Genomic DNA, 13,005 nt, shown 5'->3' on the forward strand with positions numbered 1-13,005 from the left:
GAATAAGTTTGTCTTGTTGTGTTTTGGCAGCCTTATATGACAGTACAATTGACTCAGGTCAGTTATCTCTCTGTGGGTACCTCCAAGGCTTTCAACTCTGCTTCGTCTTTCACCAACAGAGAAGTTGGTGAGGAAGCAGGAATTGATCATGGTGCTTTACTTAGAGATAATTTTCTTCATTAAGGTCTAGGACTTTCATGATGACTATATTTTGATAGCTTTATCATCACAGGAGTGTTTTGCTGACATCTCAGTATTCTATGTTAATTATGGTATAGCTAGTCTTTCCTGGGCATCTCAATAGAAAGAAGGTAGGATCACTCGGAGTGCTACAGGACCTCAGGTCAACGTTGCCTCTCCATGACTTGGGTTGTTAGGGTGAAAGAAAACGTTTGACCTTTACAGTATTTGTCAGCAACTTTTTCGAGTGATAAAAAATAAGTTTTTAATACCTGATAAAGAATAAGTTAATGACAATCAAAGGATATAACTACTGTATAGGTTTTTTGAAGCCTTCGCTGATGAGTGGATGTTCTTACAACCACTGATGAAGCAGGCGATACCTACTTATTTATTTCCATGAAGAAAAACCTAGAAGGAAGAAAGTAGGCTCTTAATATGGTGTCCAGCATGTGCACTGTGAAGAGTGAGGTAGTGTGTGATGTGATTAATTTCTTCTGTGATTATTAAATCTGCTGCTGATGGCAATAAGGATTTAGCTCTCTGTTAAATAGACCCGGAGGGCTTATGCATCATTGAAGTCAAGACCTCATGTAATATCTATCAATCTATTTATCTATCTATCATCAAAAGTGTTAATCTAATTGAAATGGACTTTGCAAAGTTACAAGGACACGGAAGAGGTTTCCCCCTTCTAAAAGCATTTTCTGTTACTGTTGTGCAATAGCTGACCTTGATGTCTTCATTCCCTAACTTCTTCCTTGAGTTTTTAGTCACTTAATGTAGTACATGAACTGGAAAACCTTACTTATTTTCACTGAATTATGTCCTCCACGTATATCCATGCCACATCATGGATGGGTCTTCAGACATCCATGTCTAAGTTGGCCTCTGAACCGTAAGGATTTTTTTTGTTGTGGTGGTCATGGGGAGGTTTTGCATACACCTGCACATACTGTGTGAAGTAACAGCACCTTTTGTTGTCTCCCTACTGTCCTGCCTTCCAGGAAAGCTTCCTTCCCAGTCTTCAATCACTGTAATTTCAAGGTACTGTGTATCTGCGTTTACCATGCCCCTCTCTTTTGATATGCTTTCTGACATAATCTGATGGATACCCTTATCCAGCTTTACAGAATTTTTTTGAAAAATTACCAGGGATTCCCTTGAGGAGTTAACAAAGTATCAAGACTACGTTTCCAAGCTTCAGAAGCCAAAATTACTAGGAGTTGATTACTCTGTAATCAGGCATAGAAATACATTTTTAAAATGTAGCTAGAAGTTATTAGTAATTACTGAATGTGTATAAGTTAAGCAAAAAAACCCTCAAGAAAGGAAAGACAAAACCACCCTGTCATCCCTAAAAATTGAAGATAGTAGTTTTATCTTAAAAGATATTTTTTAGAATTACTGCATTGACATACATGTTCCTACCAGTGGTATGTGAACACTGTCTATAGACTTTTGCTTGGTATGCACGTGACTGAGCTCTTGATGCTACCAGTAGCATTGCTGTCGTGCAAACACTGACATTTGGCTTGCGCTTTTCAGTTTTTATGTATTTATATATGTATATATTTGTGTGTGTGTATATATGCATAAAAATACATTGTAGAGTATTAGCCACAGAAGGACATAGCAAAACCAAAATATACATTTTGGCTGCAAACATGCTGAAACTATCCATCTGAATAAAAGTTTGTGTAGGTAATCATGTAATAACTAAATGTTTTTCTGGAGTTGGCATAAACTTTTCAGTTGGGTATATGCTCAATAAAACACCCCATTCTGAGGTTTCCTATTTTAAATGAAGTATTTGTAGCAATTAATCTGTATCATATGTTCATGAGGATGTTCTTAAAACTATGGTAGTTCTGTGCATGATATAAATAAAAAATAAAATCGAAGAACTACCTTAAATGTAGATACTGGTCATAACCTGTCTCAGCTCTGAGCTAAAGTTGTGTTCGTCACTTAAGTATTTGCAGTCTTGTCTCTATTAGAAAGAAAATAGTAAAACACTCTCTGTGAACATAAAAACAACTTTCTGGGGAATATATAAATATGGTGGGTAATGTATTTGAGTAAAAATTAATTGTTCCCTCTCTAAAAGATTGTAGTAAATTAATAGAAGTCCTTCAAGTTTCATTCACCATTTCTCTGAAATTATGAGTATAGACTTCTTAAAGATGTATTAATATTTTTCCAGTTGTATTTTACACACTTTATCTCACACACACACACACACACACACACACACACACACACTTCTTACTTGATTCGCTAAATGTTCTTGAGTAGAAAGTGGTATGAGAAATTATGTTCTTTCAAAAATAGCTTCCTCTTCCAATTGTTATTAAATACAGTGGCTACAGTGGGTGCTGTTTTCAGAGAGCCATGAGAATGGTTGAGGTTGGAAGAAACTTCTGGAGGTCATCTGGTCCAACCCCCCCTGCTCAAGCAGAGCCACTTAGATCCAGTTGCCCAGGACTATGTCCAGATGGCTTTTGAATATCTCAAAGGATGGAGACTTCACAACCTTTCTGGGCAACCTCTGCCAGTGGTTGGTCATCCTCAGAGTAAAAAAGTGCTTCCCGGTGTTCAGGCAGACCTTCCTGTGTTTCAGTTTGTGCTGTCTTTGAATGGAGCAACTCTTCTCCTTCAAGGGAAAGACACTTCTGGTCATTAGTTTCTACTGATTAAATTAATGTTTTATTTAATTTTAAAAGTTACATACTGATAGTCTTTCAAAAGATATGGTGGGATGGCAATCATGTGAGAGAGCAACTGTGCAAATGGAAGGAAAAGAGCGAGTGATCTAGTTGAAGGGGGAAGTTGGGCTAGATGGCCTTTAAGGGTCCCTACCAACCCAAAGCATTCTATGAAGTGGGGAGACAAATTGTGTCCAAAAGCATGGCAGCAGAGAGAAGGGGGATTTGGAGAGAGGGGCCACTGCACACCATCCAGCTCTTTGGGTCTTGCCTAAATTGCTAACATTGTCAGCCGGCCTTGAACAGCTTTTGAGTGCTAATTCTTTTGTGCTCCTCTGAAATGTCATAAAACAGAGGTATTTTAACAGAAAAGAAAAACTGCATTGAAATTTAAAAAGTATACAACAATAAAAGAGACTAAAGCTTGTATTTTGAATTATATATCTGGTAATTGTATACCCAGTGAATCTTAGATCGGGGACTTGCAGGAAATGTCTAATGAATTTATGAGAGGGAGAACTGTAGACCAAAAAAAGTATTAAAATGGGTTTATTGGTGAAATTTCAAAAGTAATTTCAGATGGAATTCATTACAGGGATGTAAATTATTGAAGTGCAAAATTTTGATATCAAGTAAGCATGAACTTCTTGCTGACTGACTTGATGAACAGGAGTCTGGTATGAAGAAATGTGATTGTGTCATTAATATAAATTTGATCTGCCTTGCAAACACTAAAATCTTTTAACCATAAAAGTGTCGATAAATGGTGTCACGGCAAAAGCTAAGACATTTGTATTTATAATACATTTTTACCTAGGATAACTACAGCGTATGCTTTTCTAAATTATGGATATGACTAATCATGAAGTTATTTAAACTTTAATTTATGATCATTAATAGAGTCATATGCTGAAAATACACTATACTGTGAGGGAACCTAAAGCACCTGGCCAGTCTTGTCTTCTCTTTTTCGACTGAACCAGTTTTCTCTAAGGAGAGTAACAGGCTTGAAGTCAGAAATCACAGCTGTTCTTGCGTATGCTCTGTGTTTTTAGTCTTCGTTTGTTTAAGTTCCAGACAAGTATGAGGTAATCTGTCCTAAATCAAAATCTATTACCACTTCTTAAGTTGCTAAAGTTAATCTTTCATTCTTCCTTTGGCGTGAAGGTAAGAAAAAAGGAAGGTATTTTTTCATCTCCAGATAGTACTAAAGACTACAGCAAAAAGGACCATCGTCTTCCAGTTATTTTGCTGGGAGATTTTTGGCTACTTGAAGAATTAAAAAATTATATCATACTAATTATAGGGAAGCTTGCTTTTTTTTTTAAATACAAAGACGTGATGTTCAATACATTTCAGATTTTGCTGTTGATTTCCACTCCAAGAGGTTTGCCTTAAAGCTGGTTCTGCTATTTTAAGTCAGAAACATAGATCTCTTTTCACCTCTGATGTAGAAACACAGTCACAGTAGAAGACATTTCTAGGGTTGCGTTTCTTTTTCACCTGAACATTTGCTGTATGCCTATTTGAAGCAGGGAGAAATTTGGCTGAAGGAAATTGTTCAAAGTCTAATCTGATGGCCTCCTGGACATAGTAAATGTGCTGTGCACCTCAGCAAGCAGCCTAGTAATAAAGGAATCCTGCCTCTGCTGTGTGGTTGAACAGCAGGCTGTCCAAGACTTCGCTTCAATAGTGGAAGGCATGAAACTTCTTGTATAGCAATCTGCAGGGACTTGGCACAGCGGTGGGAACCAAGGTTGCCTCAAATACAGGGTTATGGAAAAGAACTACCATTCTTCATCTTTGTGCCAGGCTGCAATGAAAACACAGGAACAGAACAACCTGGGCTGCGAGATTGAGGGTCCAACCCACCAGTCACCTGGCGTAACTCCCAGTCCGCCTTGCCCAGCACCAAGGCCAGTATTTTTACCATAACCAAAGGGAGCCAACAGCCTTCTAGAGACTCATCTTTGCATGAGGGATTGCAAGGCACTGTGCATCTCTTTAGCAGTGGGCCAGATGCATAATATCCCAGCGATAATTTTTTGGTTTTGTGAAAGTACTCTATAGGCTCTGCTTCTAGAAGGCCACACAAGAGGGAAGGTGATACATTATGCATAACATGTTTTTTTCAGAAACAGGTAATCTTCCTATGAGTGCAAGTGCAAGAACTTCCCAAGGCTCTAGACCCCACTAGAAAATAAAGAAAAACTAAAGCCTCTGTGCGTGCTTCCTAGACTTTTTCATTTGAATTGAGGCGAAAAAAATACCAAGGTATGAGAATTTAAATGCTGGAGTACGTAGCTCTTGAATAATTTGTCTCATTAGCATAACTTATATTTTTATAAAACACTGCTGGTGAACAGGAAAGTTTACCTTATTGATCATTTAAAGAAGCAATTTTTTTTAATGCTGTAGAAGCTGAAATGGATACATTATAGAAGGGCTTTTTCCACACCATTTTGCAGTGTGTGCAGCCATGAATTTTGTAGGTCTGTATTACTAGAATTAATTATACATACAGTTCTTTGCTCTCCACTCTTCTGTTCATTCACTGTAATGGAGTCAGTGTTTTTCCATCACAGGCTGCAATTTTCCTTTTATCCACTTTCATAAGGTCAGTGGCCTCTCTAAATTCGACATCACTCAGTATAGATGTCCATATGTTTTCATAGAAATTTCTATGTGGGATTTGAAGTTGACTCTGTTCCTGACCTGTTGCAAGAATCTGTTTTACAACCTATCAAACAGAAATACTAGGTGAAGAGCAAGCAGATGGGTGATCTGCCGAGGGCAAGTGAGATGGTCAAATTCATGTAGCAGCTGCTACTCATACTTGATATGCTATGGTTAATAGGTGTAAAATAAAATTTAAATAATTAAGTCATCGTAGGTTTGAAGCTGCCACCAGCCTTCCATGCTTTCATAGAAATAAAAAGGACTTTTCCTGGGTTTTGCTCCGGCAGGCAGTGTTGCTTAGTGAAATGAAGTCTTTGTTCCTGCTCCTGGTTGGCTTTAGTTACTAGGACCTTAGAGTTCAGGAGGCTGGTAGGAGGAAGGAGCTAGAAAGATTTGCACTGGGACCCCAAAAAGGGGAAAGGGGGAGAGAAATAAGCAACAAGAAGTGACACAAAAAAAAAAAAAAAAAAAAGATTAATAAAGGATGAAGCATGTATTGCAGTTGAGTATCTTAAAGCTGGGGAGAGGTAGAATGGGACTAAGAGCTTTCCTTATGGCTTCTTGGAATATGTGGGCTGCATGAGAAACTCCAACTGATGCTCAAGAATAAATGCTGTTAAACGTGGATGGCAATGCTAATAGAGCAAGCATATTGTGTTTGTGTTTCAGAAAGGAGGGGGTAGGTTTGGGAACCATCTAGGTGATAGAGTGTCTTCGTTTTAAAACAGGCAAAGAATAGGGGAGTTTAACAGCTGCAGTGCCACAAAGCACCAAACGTTGGTTAATGGCCAAGAAAATAATTTGAAAAAAAATCCACATCCATGCCTTTCCAGAAGCATTAATAATTTCTTACCTCCCCAGGACTTTCCAGCATTCACAGTTTTTTTGATTGTAACTGTTATTTACCGTATAAGCTGGGAGGTCTGTGTACAACTATTCTCCTCCACTCTTCTGTTTGTCTTTCATTCTTTGTTTTCTGAGTACTAATTTCTAGACTGCTTCATCTATAAAATAATAACATTCATTATGTGATAGCCAGCCTGCACAAGCAAAATATGCAGTAAATGGAACATACATGCAGTAGTAAGGTTAGTTTATCTTGGGTAACAACCTTCCATTGACACAAATTCCAGCATCAACACAGGCTTTCACGTGCTTACCTTCTACATCCTTGTAAGGGAAATTTTTGGCATTCTTACTATGATGTGACAGGGAACTGAGTTGCAGTATTTTTTTTTTTCAGTTGTCTTCTTTTTTAACACATCACAGGGTAACTTTCCAGTAGATCAGAGTCTTCATAGAGGTGGGGTGGCCCTGTGAATGCATGCTGATTTAAGGTAGCCACAAACATTCTGGCTAATGAAAGTTCAAATGTCACAGCCATTAGTCTAGTGTTTTCTTGAATACTTCAACTATCTTTTCTTAAAAAGGAATGGATTTTTTCCCGTATGCCACATAGGGAAGGTAGACAGGGCGCTTGCTGTGAAATTCATCTTTTAGTTAATAGATCCAAGATGGCTGAGCCACTTGTGTAACGTAGTTACGCAAAATCAGTGTGTACAGAAGCATCAGGTATTTCAAGCAAACAGGGGAAGCATTCATACCATCATGGTACAAATGATGTTGGGCATGCTTATGTGGAGTATTGTGCATACTTCTGGTCACCAGCATGTTAAAGACAGATTGAGACTGGATTCGGACTCAGGTAAACACATGAGGAGAGCTCCTGAAATGATGTGGGAAATAAAAATGTATCTTATGTCAGGTGACTAAATGCTTTTAGCTTTTTTTAGCTTACCCAAGAAGAGTCTGAGTTGGGACATGATTGCTGTCTATAAATATTTCACAGTTGAGGAATAGACAACTGAGACGGAGGAGAGTTTATTTTGAACTTAGAACTGTGCTGAAATAAGAGCAAATGGGTAAAAGTTATATTAGTTTGATATTTTGAGAAGGCTGCAAACCACCAAAAAGAGGGACTTTCAGGAGCACTTTCCTGAAAGGAGTCAGAAGGACTTAAGTACCTGCTTTGAAATGGAGTGTAAGAGAAGTAGTGGATGTATTAAACAATTTGGTTATCTGTGATAGTAAATGATAAGCCAAAGAGATCTCTTTTGGTTAATAGTGCATCCTGGTAGGAATTGAGAGTTCATCTGACTCCAAAACTGAAGGAAGTAGCAGTACTAAAAGAGAGGATGAACTAACTAATACAGTTCTAGGATATTCCACCTGTAACGATGGTGCATGACCAGATCTTCACAGGGATACAAGACTTCAGTTTTTAAAAATCAATGAAAAGTGCTCAGTTCTTGCATGAGGCAGAGTTGTTTTGTATTTGTGGTAGCAGATGAATGTCTGTGTCCTACAATGACTTTTCTCATTTTGAGTTCAGAAAAAGCTCAGAAGAGTGAAGTCCTTTTGAAATACCTCCATCCTATCCAGCTAAGCCTTTGCAGGTACTCCCAGACCCCATCAGGTGACCTCATGCTTGGTTATGTTTTCTAGTAATCCCGTCAGGTGAGAGCCCAGCTACTGAGAATTCCTGTCACTGGAGTATAATTGGTCTGGCTTCTTGGACACTGTGTTGCTGGGTGTGGGTTTTTTTAATGCTTAATACAATACAACTGCAAATGGATAACTAAAGCGTGAATAAACATATTCAAATTGGAGCTTGCAATTGGACATAAATATATATACAAGACCTTCCACATCATATAGCATAAAGCATATAAAGTATCGTAAACATCCGTAGTCAGATGCTTTAGCTTCTCACAGCTGTGGTACTGCTTCTTAAGAGATACCGCTTCATAAAATGCTGTTATCTACCAGCCTTGGAAGCCCATCGAAGCAATGTTACAGTTTTAACTTTTAGTAGCAAATAGCACTTCTTTTCAACAATGCTCAAGGTTCAGAAAATTTTTAGAGCCTGAAAAGGCTCTTCCAGTCTCAAGTTAACTACTTAAGAGCCAGAAGGGGATAATCCTGCAAGGTGCCTTCAGTGAAACAATGTTAGAGATAGGGAATTTTGCAGTCTCGTGGCTGAAAGAAATCCTAAATAGATAAAAGCTCAAAATAAATATATAAATACATAAAGCCAGAAACAAATCATCTTTTTGTACTTCCTAATCCCATTTTAAATAAGAGGGTGGGAAAACAGTCTCCAGACAAAAAAAATGAGATAAAATGTACATACAGATCTGTCTGTTATAGACAGAGGGAACAAGGCATCTGCTAGCATCTCAGATATAAATAGAGTGGGAAAAGGTAATGGCAAATCTCCCGTTGCCTTAAAAGAAGCCAGGATTTCAGCCTTTTTTTGCAGCACAGTTTTAGGTTGTTGAAGGTTGGGAGTGAGTGCCTGTGTTCGGTTTGAAGTCTAGACTTAGACTGAGGCAGATTTGTCAGGTTTCTTAGAAACAATAATGGCTCGTGGTCAACTGTGAATCCCACAGTTCTTTATTATTTAAGGAGAGGAAATTCTGTAAAGATAGAACTATTACCTGGGTTTAACCTATAAAATTTTTTGGTGCCATCTCTCGTGTCTGATTTGCCCAACGAATGGGAATGTGGTTCAGTTATTCTGTTCCCACCTATTTCAAGAGTGATGGTGTGGGGCTTTTTTATGCACCTTGTCTACACTAAGAGCAAGCAGAAACAAGCAGGTTTCTGCTCAGTCTCCTGTGGTGTCAGGTGAAGGGCTGCCAGGAACTGCTGACATAGTAACAGGGAGCTCCGTATTTGCTGCAGAATGGGTGCAGAGGCTTGGGCAGCTGTTGGAGTGGCCAGTATGTGAGCTTTCTCTGTAGTGTGTGCATCACCTGCAGCTGTGTGATGTAGGTGTAGCTGAAGCCTAAAGTCTGTCTTTAGGTTCTGCACGCAGCAGCTGAGAGCACGTGCTTGGGATTCGTGTATGCTGTGGTTCCTGCACAGCAAAATTTTGCTGATGTCCCGATCTTGTTCGCGCGCAGCAGGACAGACCCTTTCTTCTCCTGTTTCAGAGTTTGGAGTGTCAGGGCCGCTTGAGATTATGATGTCCTTTCCTGCTCCTTTCTGCTCCTGATGGGTTCTTACATTAGGTATAGCAGTGGTTGTCAGGGGGGTTGAGCTGCTTGGGGTTTTTTCAGTTTGATATGTTAAAAATATGTTGGGAAGAAAAAAAATGAAGTTTGCAAAATCACAACTAAATATAAAAGTAATGAATGTTAGTGGCCTGCTTGGACTTTGTTAATCTATACCACATGTAATGATTTCTAATTCTGCCTTAATTACACAATCACTTACAACTTTTTCCATTAGACCTCTGCCTCGTTCATTGAACAGATTGGGTAACATTCAATTAATGAGCAGCTATTCAATATCTTGGATTCTTCTCATTGCTTAGTGTATAGTTCTGTGCCTTCACTGCTGATTACTGTTCATCCCTTGCTCAGAATACATAATTACTCATTTCTTGCAGAGCTTTTCTGTGGTGCTCATCACTATCATATCAAAGTGCTTCACTAATATTGTTTAAATTATCCTGCAATACAAGATAAGATGAGTGGTTATTACCCCTCTTTTACAGCTGGGGAGTTAAGACACAGATTAGGCTCAGGCATACCCACTGATTTGGGGTTCATGATTTATGATATTTAGGACCTCAGAGGGCAGAAGTACTTGGCGTTTTATAGCACTTAATATGTTCAAAGTGCAGTTCCCATTGATTTTACTTGCAGCTATGATCACTTAAAGCACTGCAAATCAGACTGTGGATCTTAAGTTGAATGTTCAGGAAACAAGGAGGATAATTAGTGATTTTTCTTGCTTATTATTATAGAGTAAGTCCATGGCAAAAGAGATGCACTCCAGTTCTCCAGGGCACCATTCATCTGCCTCAGGCATTGACTTTCTCTCTCCTCTTTTCTTTTTTCTTTAAATCTCCATAATCCTTTATGTACTGTGGTTTTGGTAGCATGTAAATGTGGACTCCAAGGACAAGTCCTTTTGACTTGGTGGTCCTGATTCATCCTAAATCATCATCAGCATTGTCCCCAGGGTAATCTAGAGGTCTGGGCAAGGTGGGACCAAGGGTGTAGAAGTAAAACATAATGTAAAGACTTCTATATATTGGTTGTGAGGATCATTATTCAGGTTTTGAGGTGCAGGGGAGTCTGAGGGTTCTTACCTGTTCAGTGATGGCAAACAGAGCAAGGTTCCTAGGTGGTGGTTCACATGCCAGATACTGATGGTGGTGGTGCTTCCTAGGAAAGCTACTTGCAGCAAAATAGTGACAAGGTGCCTCAAAGTCTTCGGAGCTGTGCCTAAACCATTTGACTGAAGTAAATTTGGGGAGATTGTAATCTAGCTTCTCTAGTACATACTGATACTTTCATTAGAGGGGGTTTACGTTACGGTTCTTCAAGTTCATCCTTCCTTACCTTTGTTCACACAGTACATCCCAACATGTTTAATATTTCAGTTGGAACCTATACACTTGTATAAGTTTTCTGTACATGTGACAGAAATGTATTATTACAATGTGGTTCATTTACCGTCTCTTCTAAATACGCTGCAGATATTTAGTACAGTTTTTCTTTTTAGAAGCTATACTTTTGTTCCTGTTTTGTTTCAAGTTTCCTTGTGTAAAACTTCATCTAATACTGGGTATAGTGTTTCTTTGCTATGGAAGGTATGCCTTAATCACTTTGTGCCTTCAGGACTATAAAAGGCTTTGCTAATGTACATAGGTTTATGAAAAGAGCACAATTTTGTGTGGATTAACTTTGTCCGAATGAGAAAGCATTATCATATATCACAGAATTGCTGAAGTTGGAAGAGACCTTTGGAGATTTATCTAGTTCAACCCTCCTGCACAGAGAATTGTCATTGTGTCCAGGTGGGGTTTGAGTATCTCAGAAGACTACTCATAGAGCAACCTGTTCGACCATCCTCACCATGGGGGAAAAAAAAAGTATTCTTGCTTTTCTTGAAGACAGAAGTGTCACCTGCGTCCTTTTAGTCCTCAGGAGCCTCATTCCATTACCATTACCTTTCTCTCAGTGATGTGAGTCAGCTACCTCAGTGCTTGTGGGTGTAGCCATGATACCATTTGTTATATGCTTCCTAACTTGATCATCCTCCTCCCAGGGTTGTCTTTTTTGCTCCAGACTTGTCCCTCTACTGTTGCTTTTCAAAGCAAAATGATCTGCTTTTGATTTAGTTGATTCTCATCTAGAAAATATCCCTGACATTTTTTGCTCCATCAAATTGCTTTGCTTTACATTGATGGGTTTTGCAATCTGTTACTTGAAAAGTAAATAGCTCAGACAAAAGGAAGTGAATGAATGCAGGAGAAAAACAGCCAAGAGTTACCCTCTGAGAGCCTGGTTAAGGCTAGAGGAGCTTGGGCTTCTGCCTGGATCTAATGAAGATCTCCCGCTGAGTCACGCTGCTAGTTAATATGTGGTTGCAAATGGGAAAGACAGACTTAAAAGCTCTGTCAAGTCTGAATGATACTCTGCCTTTCAAGATTGACTCCCAGGCTTCCCAACAGGTATTTTTTTTTCCTCATTTAATAAATAATAGTATTTAAAAAGATCTATCCGCAGGTTTTCTTTAGTGGTACATACGATGAGCAGTAATGGAATTACTGTTCAAGACAGTAGGTTTTTAAGTTTATTGAAACTACTCAATGCCTCTCACCTGGAAAACAAGACCTGAAGAAGGACTAAATAAATGCTTCAAAATAAATGTGGAAAGGTTATACTTCAGAAATTTATTCTAGAGATTTAGAATGTAAGCTGACTTCTAAGGCACAGGGTGAGAAAAATACCAAAATGGAAATAGCCTCTGCAATAGAAAGACAGATGCGTGATTTTTAAAACACAATGTGATACTCATAAAACAGAAAAACAGTGTAACATTGGTGTTTAGAAGATAGTTTGGTTTCTTTGAAAGTTTTGTACTGTTCATGCAAGATGCCAACAAAAGGCGTTGTTGTTTGTGTGTTACTGACCACTCTGATAGAGTATTTTGAATTCTTGTAATTTAATGTTTCACACTTTTACCAGAAATGGTGTCATTGCTATCAGCTTTAATGCAGCTGTATCAGATTTATACTTCTTGTCTCATTGTCTTTAATCCTTGTTGATTCTTGCTGAAAAGTGTATCCAGAACAGTGGAATTTTCTCCACTCATTTCCTGTTCATGGCATATCTGCATTCAGGCTACTACCAGACTTAAGAAATAGAGCATAGTTTTCTCATTTGTACACACCTATTTATTTTACTTCATCTGGAAATTGGTTTATGTTGCACTCAATACAGAAAAGGACTGGACTTGATGTTTTGTACTTACTGTTGCAAAGCTCACTCCCTCATTTGTTACGTGTAGAGAAGTAACTAATGTGATTGTGTATTGGAAGTAGACATATGGCAAACAGTTCTTGTAACGTCAGAAC

General features: G+C 38.5%; 1 protein-coding gene across 5 annotated transcripts in view; it reads left to right on the forward strand.

Moving 5' to 3' along the window:
• NR3C2 (nuclear receptor subfamily 3 group C member 2) overlaps positions 1-13,005 on the forward strand; it is a 214,325-nt gene that overhangs the window by 119,422 nt on the left and 81,898 nt on the right. The window lies entirely within an intron of this gene.

This window comes from Falco biarmicus, chromosome 1 (genome assembly GCF_023638135.1).
Source record: "Falco biarmicus isolate bFalBia1 chromosome 1, bFalBia1.pri, whole genome shotgun sequence".
Lineage (NCBI taxonomy): Eukaryota > Metazoa > Chordata > Aves > Falconiformes > Falconidae > Falco > Falco biarmicus.